Genomic DNA, 19,089 nt, shown 5'->3' with positions numbered 1-19,089 from the left:
ACGAACCTCCGTCCAGAGTTCATCAGGCGCTCTATCTATCATATCTAGAACCTTAAATCTATTTCTTACTTCCACTGTATAATCATAAGGGATTTGATTTAGGTCATATCTGAATGGTCTAGTGGTTTTCCTTACTTTCTTCTATTTAAGTCTGATTTTGGCAATAAGGAGTTCATGATCTGAGCCACAGTCAGCTCCTGGTCTTGTTTTTGCTAACTGTATAGAGCTTCTCCATTTTTGACTGCAAAGAATATAATCAACCTGATTTCGGTGTTGATCATCTGGTGATGTCCATGTGCAGAGTCTTCTCTTGTGTTGTTGAAAGAGGGTGTTTGCTATGACCAGTGCGTTCTCTTGGCAAAACTCTATTAGCCTTTGCCCTGCAAGGCCAAATTTGCCTGTTACTCCAGGTGTTTCTTGACTTCCTACTTTTGCATTCCAGTCCCTTATAATGAAAAGGACATCTTTATTGGGTGTTAGTTCTTAAAACGTCTTGGAGGTCTTCATAGAACCGTTCAACTTCGGCTTCTTCAGCATTACTGGTTGCAGCATCAGTTCAGTTCAGTTCAGTTGCTCAGTCATGTCCGACTCTCCACGACCCCATGAATCACAGCACGCCAGGCCTCCCTGTCCATCACCAACTCCCGGAGTACACTCAAACTCATGTCCACATGTCCACAGAGTCGGTGATGCCATCCAGCCATCTCATTCTCCATCGTCCCCTTCTCCTCCCGCCCCCAACCTTTTCCAGCATCAGAGTCTTTTCCAGTGAGTCAACTCGTCGCATGAGGTGGCCAAAGTATTGCAGTTTCAGCTTTAGCATCAGTCCCTCCAATGAACATCCAGGATTGATCTCCGTTAGAATGGACTGGTTGGATCTCCTTGCAGTATAAGGGACTCTCAAGAGTCTTCTCCAACACCACAGTTCAAAAGCATCGATTATTGTAATATTGAATGGTTTGCCTTGGAAACGAACAGAAATCATTCTGTCGTTTTTAAGATTGCATCCAAGTACTGCATTTCGGATTCTTTTGTTGACCATGATGGCTATTCCATTTCTTCTAAGGTATTCCTGCCCACAGTAGTAGTTATAATGGTCATCTGAGTTAAATTCACCCATTCCAGTCCATTTTAATTCACTGATTCCTAGAATGTCGACGTTCACTCTGGTCATCTCCTGTTTGACCACTTCCAATTTGCCTTGATTCATGGACCTAACATTCCAGGTTCCTATGCAATATTGCTCTTTACAGCGTCGGACCTTGCTTCCATCACCAGTCACATCCACAACTGGGTATTTGTTTCACTTTGGCTCCATCCCTTCATTCTTTCTGGAGTTATTTCTCCACTGAGCTCCAGTAGCATACTGGGCACCTATCGACCTGGGGAATTCCTCATTCAGTACCCTATCATTTTGCCTTTTGATACTGTTCATGGGGTTCTAAGTATACTGAAGTGGTTTGCCATTCGCTTCTCCAGTGGACCACATTCTGTCAGACCTCTCCACTAAGACACGTCCATCTTGGGTGGCCCCACACGGCATGGCTTAGTTTCATTGAGTTAGACAGGGCTGTGGTCCATATGATCAGATCAACTAGTTTTATGGGATTATGATTTCAGTGCGTCTGCCCTCAAATGCCCCCTCGCAATACCTACCATCTTATTTGGGTTTCTTTTACCTTGGTGGAGTATCACTTCATAGCTGCTCTAGGAAAGCGCAGCCACTGTACCTTACCTTGGAAGAGGGGTATCTCCTCAAGGCCACCCCTCCTGTCCTTGAACGTGGAGTAGCTCCTCTGGGCCCTCCTGTGCCCAAGCAGCCACCGCCTCTTGGACGTGGGGTAGCGCCTCTCGGCCACGCTTCCACGCGTGGTCGGTTGCACCGGCCTCTCGCGTCTGCGCCACTGGAGCCGGCATCTCTCGCGTCTGACTATTGGTCTTGTGCTGGTATTTAGCCTTAGATGGAGTTTACCACCCGCATTGGGCTGCATTCCCAAGCAACCTGACTCTGGGAAGAGCCAGGCCCGGCTTGCCGGGGGCTGCTACCGGACTCACAACATCCATGGCCTGGGCCTCGATCAGGACTTGGGCCCCCCAGGAGCAGTGCCAGGGATGGGTCTTTCATACGCCACATGTCCCGCGCCCCACCGTGGGGTGGGGATTCGGGCCTGGGCTCTTCACTGTTCACTAGCCATTACTGAGGGAATCCTGGTTAATTTCTTTCCTCTGCTGACTAATATGCTTAAATTCAGCAGGTCTCCACGTCTGATCAGAAGTTTCATCTTGAAGGGCGCGCGCACATGCACGCGGGGTGAGGGCGCCCGCTAGGAGGGGTCCAGAGGACAGAGAGACCCGTGGCCGACCTCCCCGAGCCCCCTTCCCCACGCACACACAGCAACCCTACTGCCAACCCCGCCACCTACCCGTCGTCCCTTCAAGGGTTCGGCAGCGGCGGCGGCGGCAACAGCAGCGTAGGGTGGGTGGAGAGCCGCAGAGCGAGACGCTGAGTCGAGGCAGGAGAGGAGCAGGAGCCGGCTGCAGACAGAGCGGGGGGTGGGGAGGTTGGGGCACGCATGGGCGCCCTGACCCTGACCCTAACACCATGAACAGTACGAAAAGGCAAAATGATCGGGAACTGAATGAGGAACTCCCCAGGTTGGTGTGTTCCCAATATGCTACTGGAGTTCAGTGGAGAAATAAATCCATAAAGAATGATGGGATGGAGCCAAAGCAAAGATAATGCCCAGTTGAGGATGTGACTGGGGATAGAAGCAAGGTCCAATGCTGTAAAGAGCAATATTGCATAGGAACCTGGAATGTTTTTTTTTTTTTTAATCCAATTTTATTTATTTTTTTTTTCAAGTTGAACAGACTAAATTTCTTTAAACAAACTTACTTATACTCCAGAGTCCTTTAAAAACTTAATAGCATTTATACATTGAAGGTATTTGATTTTCTTGTAACTAGCACTTCAAATGCAACAAGCATTTGAAGCAACAAGCATTTGACCCAACAAGTAAAACTTTCTACAGTTCATAACTTTTATAAATAAAATAAATTAAATGTACAGTGAATAAGTTCTCTGAAATATTTCAATATTTCTGCAGGTTTAGTAACATCGTAAAATACATTTCAACTAAAATTCAGAAATCTAAAAACCTGTTAGGCATTTTTAGGCGTTTTAAGTTGGAAATGAAGACCAATGTTACATCGTAATATGCCAATTACACATAGTACTTCAAATAGCAAATACTACAGTTTGTCCCAAACTTTAAAAACTATTCATGAACTCAACACTGAACTATTGATGGCTATGAGAATTGTTTCCTAGCCTTTTTGAAAATTTCAACCCATTTACGTTTAAGGTAATTATTGATAAGTACGATCCCATAGCCATTGTCTTTATTGCTTTGGGTTCAAGTTTATATACTCTTTCTGTGTTTCCTGTCTATAGAAGATCCTTTAGCATTTGTTGGAGAGCTGGTTTGGTGATGCTGAATTCCCTCAGCTTTTGCTTGTCTGTAAAGCTTTTGATTTCTCCTTCATATTTGAATGAGATCCTTGCTGGGTATAGTAATCTGGGCTGTAGGGTATTTTCTTTCATCACTTTAAGTATGTCTTGCCACTCCCTTCTGGCCTGAAGAGTTTCTGTTGAAAAATCAGCTGTTATCCTTATGGGAATCCCCTTATGTGTTATTTGCTGCTTTTCCCTTGCTGCTTTTAATATTTGTTCTTTGTGTTTGATCTTTGTTAATTTGATTAATATGTGTCGTGGAGTATTTCGCCTTGGGTTTATCCTGTTGGGGACTCTCTGGGTTTCTTGGACATGGGTGATTATTTCTTTCCCCATTTTAGGGAAGTTTTCAACTATTATCTCCTCAAGTATTCTCTCATGGTCTTTCTTTTTGTCCTCTTCTTCTGGGACTCCTATGATTCGAATGTTGGAGCGTTTAACATTGTCCCAGAGGTCTCTAATATTGTCCTCATTTCTTTTAATTCATTTTTCTTTTTTCCTCTCTGTTTCATTTATTTCTACAATTCTATCTTCTAGTTTGCTTATCCTGTCTTCTGCCTCTGTTATTCTACTGTTTGTTCCCTCCAGAGTGTTTCTGATCTCATCTATTGCATTATTCATTGTATATTGACTCTTTTTTATTTCTTCTAAGTCCTTATTAAATCTTTCTTCCATCTTCTCAATCCTTTTCTCCAGGTTATTTATCTGTAACTCCATTTTGCTTTCAAGATTTTGAATCATTTTCACCATCAAAATTTGAAATTCTTTATCAGGTAAATTCCCTATATCTTCTTCTTTTGTTTGTGTTGGTGGGCAATTATCTTGTTCCTTTACTTGCTGGGTATTTCTCTGCCTCTTCATCTTGCTTATATTGCTTTGCTTGGGGTGGCCTTTCCCTCTTCTTGCAGTTTGTGGAGTTCTCTTTATTATGTAGTTTCTTCGCTGTGTGTGGGGTTGGACGGGTGACTTGTCCGGGTTCCCTGGTTAGGGAAGCATGTATCGGTGTTCTGGTGGGTGGAGCTGGATTTCTTCTCTCTCCTTTAGAAGACAATGGGCTGCTTTTCTGGGAGCCTGATGTCCTCTGCCAGTACTCAGAAGTTGTTTTGTGGACTTTACTCCGCATTCAAATGTTCTTTTGATGAATTTGTGGGGGAGAAAGTGGTCTTGCCATCTTATCCCTCCGCCATCTTGTTCCTTCCTCCCCAGAACACTGGATTCTTATATTCCACTTGGTCGTGGAGTATCTCTTCCCAGCCGCTCCAGCAAGGCACAGCTGCTGTACCTTACCTTGGATGAGGGGTATCTCCTCAAGGCCGCCCCTCCTGCTTTGAATGTGGATCAGCTTCTCTCGGCCCTCCGGTGCCCAAGCAGCCACCGCCTCCTGAACATGGTACAGCTCCTCTCGGCCACCGCCCTAACCCTGGGCGTGGGGTAGCTCATCTCAGCCACGATTCTGCATAGGAACCTGGAATGTTATGTCCATGAATCAAGGCAAATTGGAAGTGGTCAAACAGGAGATGGCAAGAGTGAACATAGACATTCTAGGAATCCGTGAACTAAAATGGACTGGAATGGGTGAATTTAACTCAGATGACCATTATATCTACTACTGTGGGCAGGAATCCCTTAGAAGAAATGGAGTAGCCATCATGGTCAACAAAAGAATCCGAAATGCAGTACTTGTATGCAATCTCAAAAACGACAGAATGATCTCTGTTCATTTCCAAGGCAAACCATTCACTATTACAGTAATCCAAGCCTATGCCACAACCAGTAATACTGAAGAAGCCAAAGTTGAATGGTTCTATGAAGACCTATAAGACCTTTTAGAACTAACACCCAAAAAAGATGTCCTTTTCATTATAGGGGACTGGAATGCAAAAGTATGAAATCAAGAAACACCTGGAGTAATGGGCAAATTTGACTTTGGTGCACGGAATGAAGTAGGGCAAAGGCTAATAAGTTTTGCCAAGAGAACGCACTGGTCATAGCAAACACCCTCTTCCAACAACACAAGAGAAGACTCTACACATGGACATCACCAGATGATCAACACCAAAATCAGATTGATTATATTCTTTGCAGCCAAAGATGGAGAAGCTCTATACAGTCAGCAAAAACAAGGCGAGAAGCTGACTGTGGCTCAGATCATGAACTCCTTATTGCCAAATTCAGACTTAAATTGAAGAAAATAGGGAAAACCACTAGACCATTCAGATATGACCTAAATCAATTCCTTTATGATTATACAGTGGAAATGAGAAATAGATTGAAGGGATTAGATCTGATAGATAGAGTGCCTGATGAACTCTGGACGGAGGTTCGTGACATTGTACAGGAGACAGGGATCAAGACCATCCCCATGGAAAGGAAATGCAAAAAAGCAAAATGGCTGTCTGGGGAGGCCTTACAAATAGCTGTGAAAAGAAGAGAAGTGAAAAGCAAAGGAGAAAAGGAAAGATATAAGCATCTGAATGCAGAGTTCCAAAGAATAGCAAGGAGAGATAAGAAAGCCTTCCTCAGCGATCAAAGCAAAGAAATAGAGGAAAAAAATAGAATGGGAAAGACAAGAGATCTCTTCAAGAAAATTAGAGATACCAAGGGAACATTTCATGCAAAGATGGGCTCGATAAAGGACAGAAAATCTATGGACCTAACGGAAGCAGAAGATATTAAGAAGAGGTGGCAAGAATACACAGAGAACTGTACAATAAAGATCTTCAGGATAATCACCTGAGAAAACCAAGAAAATTACGATGGTGTGATCACTCACCTAGAGCCAGACATCCTGGAATGTGAAGTCAAGTGGGCCTTAGAAAGCATCACTACCAACAAAGCTAGTGGAAGTGATGGAATTCCAGTTGAGCTATTTCAAATCCTGAAAGATGATGCTGTGAAAGTGCTGCACACAATATGGCAGCAAATTTGGAAAACTCAGCAGTGGCCACAGGACTGGAAAATGTCAGCTTTCATTCCAATCCCAAAGAATGGCAATGCCAAGGAATGCTCAAACTACTGCACAATTGCACTCATCTCACACGCTAGTAAAGTCATGCTCAAAATTCTCCAAGCCAGGCTTCAGCAATACATAAACCGTAACTTCCAGATGTTCAGGCTGGTTTTAGAAAAGGCAGGGGAACCAGAGATCAAATTACCAACATCCGCTGGATTATCGAAAAAGCAATACAGTTCCAGAAAAACCTCTATTTCTGCTTTATTGACTATGCCAAAGCCTTTGACTGTGTGGATCACAAGAAATTCTGGAAAATTCTGAAAGAGATGGGAATCCCAGACCACCTGACCTCCCTCTTGAGAAACCTGTATGCAGGTCAAAAGCAACAGTTAGAACTGGACATGGAACAACAGACTGGTTCCAAATAGGAAAATGAGTATATCAAGGCTGTATATTTTCACCCTGCTTATTTACCTCATATGCAGAGTACATCATGAGGAACACTGGGCTGGAAGAAGCATAAGCTGAAATCAAGGTTGCTGGGAGAAATATCAATAACCTCAGATATGCAGATGACACCACCCTTATGGCAGAAAGTGAAGAGGAACTCAAAAGCCTCTTGATGAAAGTGAAAGAGGAGAATGAAAAGTTGGCTTAAAGCTCAACATTCAGAAAACTAAGATCATGTCATCTGGTCCCATCACTTCATGGGAAATTGATGGAGAAACAGTGGAAACAGTGTCAGACTTTATTTTTGGGTTCCAAAATCACTGCGGATGCTGATCGCAGCCATGAAATTAAAAGACGCTTACTCCTTGGAAGAAAAGTTATGACCCATCTAGATAGCATATTAAAAAGCAGAGACATTACTTTGCCAACAAATGTCCGTCTAGTCAAGGCTATGGTTTTTCTAGTGGTCATGTATGGATGTAAGATTTGGACTGTGAATAAAACTGAGAACTGAAGAATTGATGCTTTTGAATTGTGGTGCTGGAGAAGACTCTTGAGAGTCCCTTGGACTGCAAGGAGATCCCACCAGTCCATTCTAAAGGAGATCAGTCCTTGGTGTTCATTGGAAGGACTGATGCTTAAGCTGAAACTCCAATACTTTGGCCACCTCATGCGACTAGTTGACTCACTGGAAAAGACTCTGATGCTCGGAGGGATTGGGGGCAGGAGGAAAAGGGGACGACAGAGAATGAGATGGCTGGATGGCATCACCGACTCGATGGACATGAGTTTGAGTGAACTCTGGGAGTTGGTGATGGACAGGGAGGCCTGGCATGCTGTGATTCATTGGGTTGCAAAGAGTCAGACATGACTGAGCGACTGAACTGAACTGATCTGAGCTCGCAGCCAGTGTTTAGCTCCTCAGACGCCAGACCTCCAGGCCTGGCCCCAGGGCCTCAATTCAGGAGTCAGGGCTAGGAGTCGGCCTGCACTCTGTGAGCCTTCCAAACACATTCCTAGGTGAACGAGGACCTGACCACTGGTGAGGAGGCTGCGGGAGTGCGTCTGAGGGAGCCCGATGCTGTGCCGGGGTCACCTGGCCGAGGGCACCTAGCACCTCCCATGGAACCCCGGTGAGGGGTGGTGGACCAGCACCTGGCATGCCCAATGCCAGAGTGGGGAGCAAAGCTAGCTCTGGCAGAAGGACGCAAGCAGCCACCGGAAGCCTTTGCAAGCAGTTGCTGGGCCACCCCGCGTTAGGGCTCCTGGGAGGAAAATCCCGCAGGAGCCAAGCACCGTGCAGACAGGCCTAGGCTCGCGAGCGCTCTCCTGCAGAGCAAACATAATGCAACAGCCGTGCAGAGGTTGCCTTGACGTTCCCTGGGAGTGTGGGAGCTCTGCCTGAGCACGGGACCCTAGGGGCCACTGAAACTGCAAAATAACCTCCCAGCCAGCACTCCCAGCCTGGGGTGACGCTCAGCACCCAGGTGGCTGGGGCCGCTTTCGTCCTAGTATGTGGCTCGTCAGGTACCAGACCGGCGAGGCCTGCTCCAAGGAACTGATTACCCGAGTCAGGGCGGGGTGTCAGCCTGAACTCTGCGAGACTTGCAAACAAATTCCTAGGTCAGCGCAGTCCTGACCATTGGTGAGGAGGCTGCAGGATTGCGTCTGAGGGGGGCAGGTGCCATGTCGGGAACCCTAACTCATCTAACCCTATCTGTAATCCTAACCCCTAATCCTAACCCTAAAATCCTAACCGTAACACGGTTCCCTTCCTCTCTAGGACCTGACGCCGCCTCTCACTGCTCCCTGTGATCTTTCCTCTCTAGGTCTGACGCTGCCTGTGGCTGGTCCTGACTTCTTTCCTCGCTCTGTGCCCTGAGAGGGCCCCCTTCAGGTCCTTTCCACAGACCCCGTGCGCTGCCACTCGTCCACTTATGACTCCCCACCCCAGGTCCGCTTCACCGCTCCCCTCAGGGTCCTCTCCGTGGACCGCCACCCCGCTGCCAGGTTCTCTCCGTGGTTCCCCCCCAGGTCCTGTCATCGGCCAGATCGGGTCCCCGGGTCCCCTCATCGGCCCGCCGCTGCTCCTCACGACATCCTGACCCGGGTTCACTACTCCCTGACGTCGGTCCTCACTATGGCACATCTCTGGACCTCACTACCGCCTGACTCTGGTCCTCGCCACGCCCTTACTCTGGACCTGACCACACTTTGATCCTGGTTCTATGTCCTGACACTTTTCCATGCAGTTCCTGACACTGCTTCTCACTTTGTGCTGACACTGGTCTCACTATATCCTGACATAGTTTACATCCAGATTTGGGCCCCACTGCGGCCCTGACTCGGCCTCACTTCGACGTGACTCTGATCCTCAGTCAACCCTGTCTCTGGTCCTCACTTGGGCCTGACTCTAAACAACTGTTAAAACATTCCATACAATACCTACACAAACAGAGTGAAGTTATTTCAAACACAAATACAGATCAGGTCAAAGCAATTCAGAAGCACACTCCAGATGAGATTTCCTGGAATGAACAACCACCAAAATGGGAACCAAGATTACCCTAAGTCTACAGAACCACAGAGTGCATGCCAGCGAGTTATCACACACTGTCTGAGTTCTTGCAACACCCCACGTGCTACTTTCCTGGTTTCCCAGATTAATTCCTTGGAGTAGGACATTTGGAACAGTCCAGGCAGGATGAAGAGAGGATCTTCCTCAAGGCAGAGTTGGCCTTGGCAGAGGCTAGGGCAATCCCTCTTCGCTGTCTGCTCCTGCCCTGGAGTTCCAGTTGCCAGATGGGATATGACTAGGTCTCGGCCTTTCCAGGCAAGAATGCCAGGTGATCTGCCCTCTCATGGCATTCTCCAACCCTCCACTCTCTTGAAAGAGGCTGGCATGGAGAAAATCTTGGAGCATCTGATCAAGTCAGAGGACCCACAGGGGCCATCCCCAAGTCAGCCCCACACTGAGCACAAAATCTGATCCCAAAACACCACCTCTGTACACCTGTGCTAACTTGAATCTCAGAGGTAGTTTTTCAGGTGAAGTAGAAAAGCATAGCTTTACTGCTTTGCTAGCAAAGATGGACACAGAAAACTCGTGCCCTCAAAAACTGCCCCAAAGCAGGAGGATTTGTTTAGGAGTTTTATACTATGGCCTTCCCTGGTAGCTCAGCTGGTAAATAATCTGCATGTAACGCAGGAGACCCTGGTTCAATTCTTGGGTTGGGAAGACTCCCTGGAGAAGGGATAGGCTACCCACTTTAGTATTCTTGGGCTTCCCTGGTGGCTCAGCTGGCACAGAATCCACCTGCACTGCGGGAGACCTGGGTTTGATCTCTGGGTTAGGAAGATCCCTGGAAAATGGAATGGCTACCCACTCCAGTATTCTGGTCTGGAGAATTCCATGGACTGTATAATCCATGGGATCAAAAAGAGTCAGACTGAGCGACTTTCACTTTATAGCAGTGGTTAAAGGGCAGAGTTGTTGTAAGGAATAGGGTGTGTACAGGGACTGAACTCCCTTCATCGGACCTCAGGTGGTCTCTTGGTGAGCTTCTCTGGAATGAAAAATGCTACAATTTTCCATTTTGCTGGAAAGGATGTTTATTTGGGTAAAAAATTTAGAGATATTTTTATGTGTATCCCTTTGGACAGAAACAGGACACTGACCCAAGAAAAAATACTCTTTCTTGAGTGTTCTTTCCTTCTCTCTGCATCCCCTCCCTTCCCTGATTACCACCTCTTCCAATCTGCCCTTTGGAGCTCAGGGTAGGTCATGGAGTCGGGAGTCTATTCCCAACAAAGAAACAGGGGACATGGGAAAGGCTTCTGGGCTCAGGAGCCTCACAGGGTTCTGCTCGATTTCAGTACCAGGCCCTGACCCTACACTAATTATGGCCCTGATCTGTCCATGATGGCCTGAGCTTTCCTAATCTGTCCTCTTAACTCTCTCCCTAACTAAGGCCCTGATGCTGGTTGCAATGAACACCCTGACGATATCCCTGGGACATCATGCGAAATGCCATTCTGGATGAAGCACAAGCTGGAATCAAGATTGCTGGGATAAATAACAATAACCTCAGATACACAACGACACCAGCCTTATGGCATAAAGCGAAGAAGAGCTAAAGAGCCTCTTGAAGAATGTGAAAGAGGAGAGTGAAAAAGTTGGCTTAAAACTCAACATTCAGAAAAATAAGATCATGGCATCCGGTACCATTACTTCATGGCAAATAGATGGGGAAACAATGGAAACAATGAGAGACTTTATTTTGGGGAGTTCCAAAATTACTGCACATGGTGACTGCAGCCATGAAATTCAAAGATGCTTGCTCCTTGGAAGAAAAGTTATGACCAAACTAGACAGCATATTAAAAAGAAGACACGTTACTTTGCTAGTGTCTTCTAGCAAAGGTCCATCTAGTCAAACCTATGGTTTTTCCAGTAGTCATGTATGGATGTGAGAGTTGGACTATAAATAAAACTGAGCGCTGAAAAATTGAGGCTTTTGAACTGTGGTGTTGGAGAAGACTCTTAAGAGTCCCTTGGACTGTAAGGAGATCCAACCAGTCCATCCTAAAGGAAATCAGTCCTGAATGGTCATTGGAAGGACAGATGCTGAAGCTCCAAACTTTGGCCACCTGTTGCAAAAAACTGACTCATTTGAAAAGACCCTGATGCTGGGAAAGATTGAAGGCAGGAGGAGAAGGGGATGATAGAGGATGAGATGGCTGGATGGCATCATTGACTCAATGGACATGAGTTTGAGCAAGCTCAGGGAGTTGGTGACAGACAGGGAAGCCTGGCCTGCTGCCGTCCATTGGGTCACAAAATGGTAAACATAACTGAACGACTGAACTGATCCGAAGCTCTTCCTAACTAAGGTCTTAATGATGATTCTACCTAAGGCCCAGACACTGTCATTAATAACCTAATTCTTGCCCTATATAACACCCTAATTGTGACCCTAACTCATAACCTGAGAATGGTCCTATTTCTCTGATCCTATTCCTTCGTAAGGTCAATAACCTCCTCCTCACAAAGGCCCTGACACTGTCAATAAAAATGACCTGACTTTTCCCCTAAGTAACACCCTGATTTTGTCACTAACTAATGCCCTGACACTAGTTCTACCTACAGCCCTGACAGGGGTTCTAACTATAGCCCTGACACTGGTTCTAACTACAGCCCTGACAATGGTCCTATTGAAAGCCCTGAGATATCCCTAAGGAACAACCTTACCTGAAGCCTTGACACTGTCCCTAGCTTAGGTCTTGGTCCCTTATAGTCTATGCTGTCATCAAATATCCCTCTGATTCTGTCCATAACCACAGCCCTGAATATGTCCCTAATAAAGTCTCTGAAGTGTCCTTACTGAACAGCCTTAACTGACTCTTGCTAAGGCCATCAAGTTATCTCTGAGATGCTGACACTGTCTCTAAGGCCCTGATGCTGGCTCTAACTAGTGGCCTGACGCGGACCCTTACTAAGTCCTTGCCCAGGAGTTGTCCCAGGCTGCTGGACAGCTTTTTGTTTTCCTCATCTCTTGCCAGCTGCCTGCCATTGGTCAATCTAAGATTATGTGATGCAGTGGTCCCACATAGGATGTGCCTGAGGAGGCTTACCTACTGGAGGATGGTCATGGCCATTCCACCTTCCAAGGGACAGTGGCTCAGGGTGGGAATCTCTCAGCCAGTGTCTGACGTCAGGTTCTGTGTCCCTATTTGTTGTAAAACCCTTGGAGTTACTTCAATAACATTTTTTAATGGATCTCCCCCTTGGCATATTTATAAGATAAATTTTACTGAATTAAAATTCAGGAACAACATTATTAGAATGAGCAGGATGACAAAGGATTCCCCCAGTGATCTATCACTTGGAGGGTTTTACAGTTCTCATGAGAAAACACTCACTCTCGTCACCCTTGAGGCATCAGCACGAGGTAGGAATCTTCTGCATTCTCTATTTATCCCTATGAATCTTTCAGAACCTGACCTTCAGGAGAAATCTCTGGGCTCTTCAGGAACTGTGAGTGGTGATGTCAGGTAACTCTGAGACTGAAAAGAGGAAAAAAGAAGGTGAGAGATGAGACTTCTTGATGGATAAGCAGGGGCGTCCACGTTCAAAGTCAACCTGCGAGTCTGAGTTAGTATCCAGTGAAAGCAAGGACCACCAGGACCTGGCCCCACGGCCTTGTCACCTGGTGTGGGGACTGGAGACACTTGACCTGCCCTGGCCACTTCCAGAGAGAGGAAGAAGGTGGGAGAACACCACGGGGGCCACAATGGAAAAGGTCACTGCTATGAAGTAAGATGCACTTTTCAAGAAAGTGAAGGATGATCCCTTGGTTCTCAAAGACTTGCAAAGACTCTGTGTTCTTCTGGAGACATGTTGAAGCCTCCAGTCTTTGAGGGCAGTGATGAGAAGGAGTGGGGCTCAAAACCATCCAGCACTCACTCCTTGAGGGTGCTGAGGATGACCAGTGTCCAGCCCAAGGGTGCTGTGGGGCCTGAAACGCCCTTATCACCTGGGATGGGAGGGGCCCCACGGGCACCCCACTGGGCCAGTGGGGTCTCGGCTTGTAGGCTACAGACTTATCAGGTACGTGATCTGCAAACATCTTGTGCCATTTTGGTGGTGGATCTTTTCCCTGACTGCTTTTGTGTACAACAACTTTTGTTTTGAAGAAGTCTGATTCATCTCTTTTGTCGTCTGTTGTTTGTGGTTTTGGTAGCAGATCTAAGAAATCATGGCCAAATCCAAAGTCCTGCGGTTTTTCTCGTATGTTTTCTTCCATGGGGTTTGTAATTTTGGTTCTTACATCTAGGCCTTTGATCCATTTTGAGTTGATTTTGTACAGTGAGGGAAGTAGGGGTCCAACTTTGTTCTTTTGCATGTGGGATCTGGTTGTCCCAGCACCTGTACTAATTGTTGGGGGAAAATATTTGCAAATGATGCCACCAAAAATGTCTGATTTCCAAAATACACAAACAGCACATGCATCTCAAAAAAAAAAAAAATAAAGAAAACATTTTTAAATGGGCAAGTCTAAATAGGCATTTCTCCAAAGAAGACATATAGATGATCACAGGCACATAAAAAGACACTTCACACTGCTAATCATTAAAGCAATGCAAATCAAAACCACAATGAGGTCATCAGAATGGCATTGATAAAATGTCTACAAATAATAAACGCTGGTGACGGGGTGGAGAAAACGAAATCTCCCACACTGTGCATGGGAACTGATGCAGCCACTGTGGAAAACAGTATGGAGGATCCTCAATAAACTAAAAAGTTGCCATATGAATTAGCAGTCCCACTCCTGGGCATATATCCAGACAAAGCTATAATTCGAAAAGATACATTCACCACTATGTTCACAGCAGCACTATTCACAACAGCAAAGATGTGAACCTACCTGTCCAACAACTGATGAATGGATAAAGACGTGTGTGTGTGGCTGTGGTGTGTGTGTGTGTGTGTATACACACACGCAGTCCATGGGGTCGCAAAGAGTCGGACACGACTGAGCGACTTCACTTCATTTCATATATATATATATAAGTATCTCCCATGCACACACAAGGTACACACATTATTCAACTTGTTTGTGCAACTACGTGAAAGTAATTAATATCACAAAACTGCAAACTTAAAATGAATTAAATGGCTAATGCCATGTTTTGTATCTTTAAGGACAATGAGAAAAAAAGTACAGTGGTCATAATTGTTACAACATAAATGAATATTAAAAACATCCTTAGTGATAAAAACGATACCATAAAAGGCCACCCAGATCCCACACTCATCTTGTCTGTTTAAATCCATCAAGGCTGTCCAAATAAGGGAGAAACTCAGTACTGGTTCCAGGAAAAGAAAACTGGATCAGGATGGAAAAAGGTATCTTCACACAATTGGGGCAGCAGGTGAAAATGGAAGTGGGCCTGTGTATTAAACTATGACACAAAGTCATGATTTCCTCGTCAGGGGCTAGATGTTGGTTCCTCAGGAGAGTGTCACTGTTTTGGGTAAAACACACTGAACATTTTGTGTGAATTTGCAAATATGAGTACTTTTTGCCATTATTAAAAGCTTTCTGTACATTTTAAAATTAGTGGAAAGTGAGTTACTTTTCAAAACAACCATGACAATACCATTCAAGAAATCAGGTAGACAGGCATCAGGCTTTGTTATAGAGGCCAAGACTTACTAGACCAAGTTCAACCAAAGTTGTGACACTTATTTCCCTTGTAGGAGTTCATATGGTATTAGTATTAAGAGGAATCATGGGAAGAGGGTGTTACTAAGTCGTGGATCCTGTGGATGATCTGGATTGCAAGAGAAACAATGAGATTTTAGCTTCACAATCTTTTACATTTTAAAAAATACGTTAAAAGATAAATTCAGCACACACACAAAAAATGGAATACACACAAATCAATTTTGTTTCTATACATGAATAACAAACTATCAAAAAGAGTAAGAAAACAATCTCATTCACAATTCAAGAAAAAAAGTAGGAATAAATTTAACTAAAGACATAAATGACCTATAATCAGAAAACTATAGGGCATTGTTAAAGAAATTGAAAACAGAACAGAAAAATATCCTATGCTCATGCATCAGGAAAAATATTTTTAAAATACTTTCTACTGTGCCCAAGAGCCTAGAAGCCCTTGCGCCACTTCCAAGGGAAGCCCACGCACTGTAACTAGGAGTAGCCCCACAACCACAACTAGAAAAAGCCCATGCACAACAAAGACCCAGTGCAGCTAAAAAATAAAAGTAAAACAAAAAATAACTTTAAAAAAAAAGCCTATCAACAAAAGAAAAAATAATGTAGACTTTATAAAAAATAAAAATTTCTACTCTATGGAAGACCTTATTCAGAAAACGAAAAGACAAAGCACACACTGTATGTATGCTCAGTTACTTCACTCACGTCTGACTCTTTGTGACCCTATGAACTGTAACCTGCCAGGCTCCTCTGTCTGTGGGATTCTCCAGGTAAGAATACTGGAGTGGGTTGTCACACCCTCCTCCAGGGGATCCTCCCAGCCAAGGGGTCAGACCCGCATCTCTTAGGTCTCCTGTATGTGCAAGTGGGTTCTTTACCACTAGTGCCATTTCCAAAACACATATCTGAAAAAGGATCTGACTCAAATTATACCAAACGACCTCTTTAAAATTTCGTAAAGATTGAAATACACACCTGGCCAAAGAACATAGAGAGTAAATAAGCATACAAGAGTACACTCAGATGCTGGTGGAATGCGTGTACAGTCAACTATGGAAGACAGTTTTGAAGACATTTTTCTCTAATCTAAACAGTCTCACCTCAGGATCCAAGAAGTGTATCTCTTGTATTTAGACAAGTGCTTTGTAAAACTGTGAAATAAAAACTAGCGTCAAGTAATGTACAAGAGCTCTATTCATGATAGCTACACACTTAAAGATATCAAGATGGACTGTCAAGATGCATTCATAAGTAACTCAGGACACAGACATGTCAAAGTACAGCACACCCAAAACATGCACCTCTGACAAAAGGGTAATTCTGGACGGATTAGTTTTCAGAAACAGCAGCACCAGGAGAATCCTGGAAAACCAAGGAGAAACGCCATTTTATGAAACAGATTTACATTTATTAAGGATATCTCCATCTGTAAGGTTAAGTCCCTCTCTGGGACAGGAACTGGATGATGATATCTCCAGATAGTCAATACTGAAATCAGATCAATTATATTCTTTGCAGCCAACGATGGAGAAGCTCTGTACAGTCAGCAAAAACAAGAATGGAAGCTGACTGGAGCCCAGATCATGAACACCTACCTGCAAAATTCAGACTTAAATTGAAGAACGTAGGGGAAATCACTAGACCATTCAGGTATGACCTACATCAAATCCCTTATGACTATCCAGTGGAAGTGACAAATAGATTTAAGGCATTAGATCTGATAGACAGAGTGCCTGAAGAACTATGAATGGAGGTTCGTGACATTGTACAGGAGGCAGTGATCAAGACCACCCCCAAGAAGAAGTGGAAAAAGGCAAAATGGTTGTCTGAGGAGGTCTAACAAATAGCTGAGGAAAGCAGAGAAGCTAAAGGCAAAGGAGAAAGGAAAGATATACCCACTGGAATGCAGAGTTCCAAAGAATAGAAAGGAAAGATAAGAAAGTCTTCCTCAGTGATCAGTGCAAAGAAATAGAGGAAAACAATAGAATGGGAAAGACTAGAGGCCTCTTCAAGAAAATAAGAGATACCAAGGGAACATTTCCTGCAAAGATGGGCACGATAAAGGACAGAAATGGTATGGACCTAACAGAAGCAGAAGATATTAAGAATACACAGAACTATACAAAAAATGATCTTCATGACCGAGATAACTACAATGGTGTGATCACTCACCTAGAGCCAGACATCCTGGAATACGAAGTCAAGGAGGCCTTAGGAAGCATAAGTACAAACAAAGCTACTGGAGGTGATGCAATTCCGATTGAGCTATTTCAAATCCTAAAAGATGATGCTGTGAAAGTGCTGCACACTATTCCAGCAAATTTGGAAAACTCAGCAATGGCCACGGGACTAGAAAATGTCAGTTTTCATTCCAATCCCAAAGAAGGGCAATGCCAAAAAATGTTCAAACTACCGTACAGTTGCACTCATCTCACACACTAGCAAAGTAATGCTCAAAATTTCTACTCCAGGCTTAAACAGTACGTGAATCATGAACATCCAGATGTTCAAGCTGGATTTAGATAAGAAGAGGAACCAGAGATCTAATTGCCAACATCTGCTGGATCATAGAAAAAACAACAGAATTCCAGAAAAAATCTACTTCTGCTTTATTGATTATGCCAAAGTCTTTGACTGTGTAGATCACAACAAACTGTGGAAAATTCTGAAACAGATGTAAATACCAGACCAACTGACCTGCCTCCTGTATGTATGGAGGTCAAGAAGCAACATTTAGAATCAGACAAGGAACAAGGGACTGGTTCCAAATTGGGAAAGGAGTATATCAAGACTGTATATTGCTACCCTGTTTATTTAACTTATATGCAGAGTACATTATGTGAAATGCTTGGCTGAATGAAAGACAAGCCGGAATCAAGATTGCTGGGAGAAATATCAATAACCTCAGATACACAGATGACACAACCTTTATGGCAGAAAGTGAAGAGGAACTGAAGAGCCTCTTGATGAAAGTGAAAGAGGAGAGTGAAAAAGTAGGCTTAAAACTCAGCATTCAGAAAACTAAGATCATGTTATCTGGTCCCATCACTTCATGGCAAATAGATGGGGAAACAATGGAAACAGTGAGAGACTTTATTTTCTTGGGCTTCAAAATTACTGCACATGGTGACTGCAGCCATGAAATTCAAAGAGTCTTGCTCCTTGGTAGAAAAGTTATGACCAACCTAGACAGCGTATTAAAAAGCAGAGACATTATTTTGCCAACAAAGGTCTGTCTAGTCAAAGCTATGGTTTTTCCAGTAGTTGCATTATATGGATGTGAGAGTTGGACTATAAAGAAAACTGAGCACTGAAGAACGGTAGCTTTGGAACTGTGGCATTGGAGAAGACTCTTGACAGTCCCTTGGACTGTAAGGAGATCCAACCAGTCCATCCTAAAGGAAATCAGTCCTGAGTATTCATTGGAAGGACTGATGCTGAACCTGAAACTCCAACACATTGGTCACCTGATGCAAAGAACTGGCTCATCTGAAAAAACCCTGATGCTGGGAAAGACTGAAGGCAGGAGAAGGGGACAACAGAGTATCAGATGGTTGGATGGCATCACTGACTCGATGGACATTAGTTTGAGCCAGCGCTGGAAGTTGGTGATGGACACGGAAGCCTGGTGTGCTGCAGTCCATGGGGTTGTAAACAGTTGGTCTCCACTGAGTGATTGAACTGAACTGAACTTGCACCATTTCAGGAAGTGACTCAGTTTTCCCTGGTATCTTTCAAGTATACACGAATGCATGGCATATATTAAACCTTCGATTGTTTTTCTCCAGTTCATCTCCCTTTCATTATGAGGATCTCAATGGAGAATATCGAAGGGTAGAGAGAAAACTATCTTTCCTCTCATATAACGAACACAATAGTCTTCAGAGATACAAAGGAATGAACCACCAACCCATTTATTAAAAA

Source organism: Moschus berezovskii, chromosome 3 (assembly GCF_049115385.1).
Source record: "Moschus berezovskii isolate FMDL1 chromosome 3, NW_MosBer_1.0, whole genome shotgun sequence".
Lineage (NCBI taxonomy): Eukaryota > Metazoa > Chordata > Mammalia > Artiodactyla > Moschidae > Moschus > Moschus berezovskii.
This window is presented reverse-complemented; position numbering follows the sequence as displayed.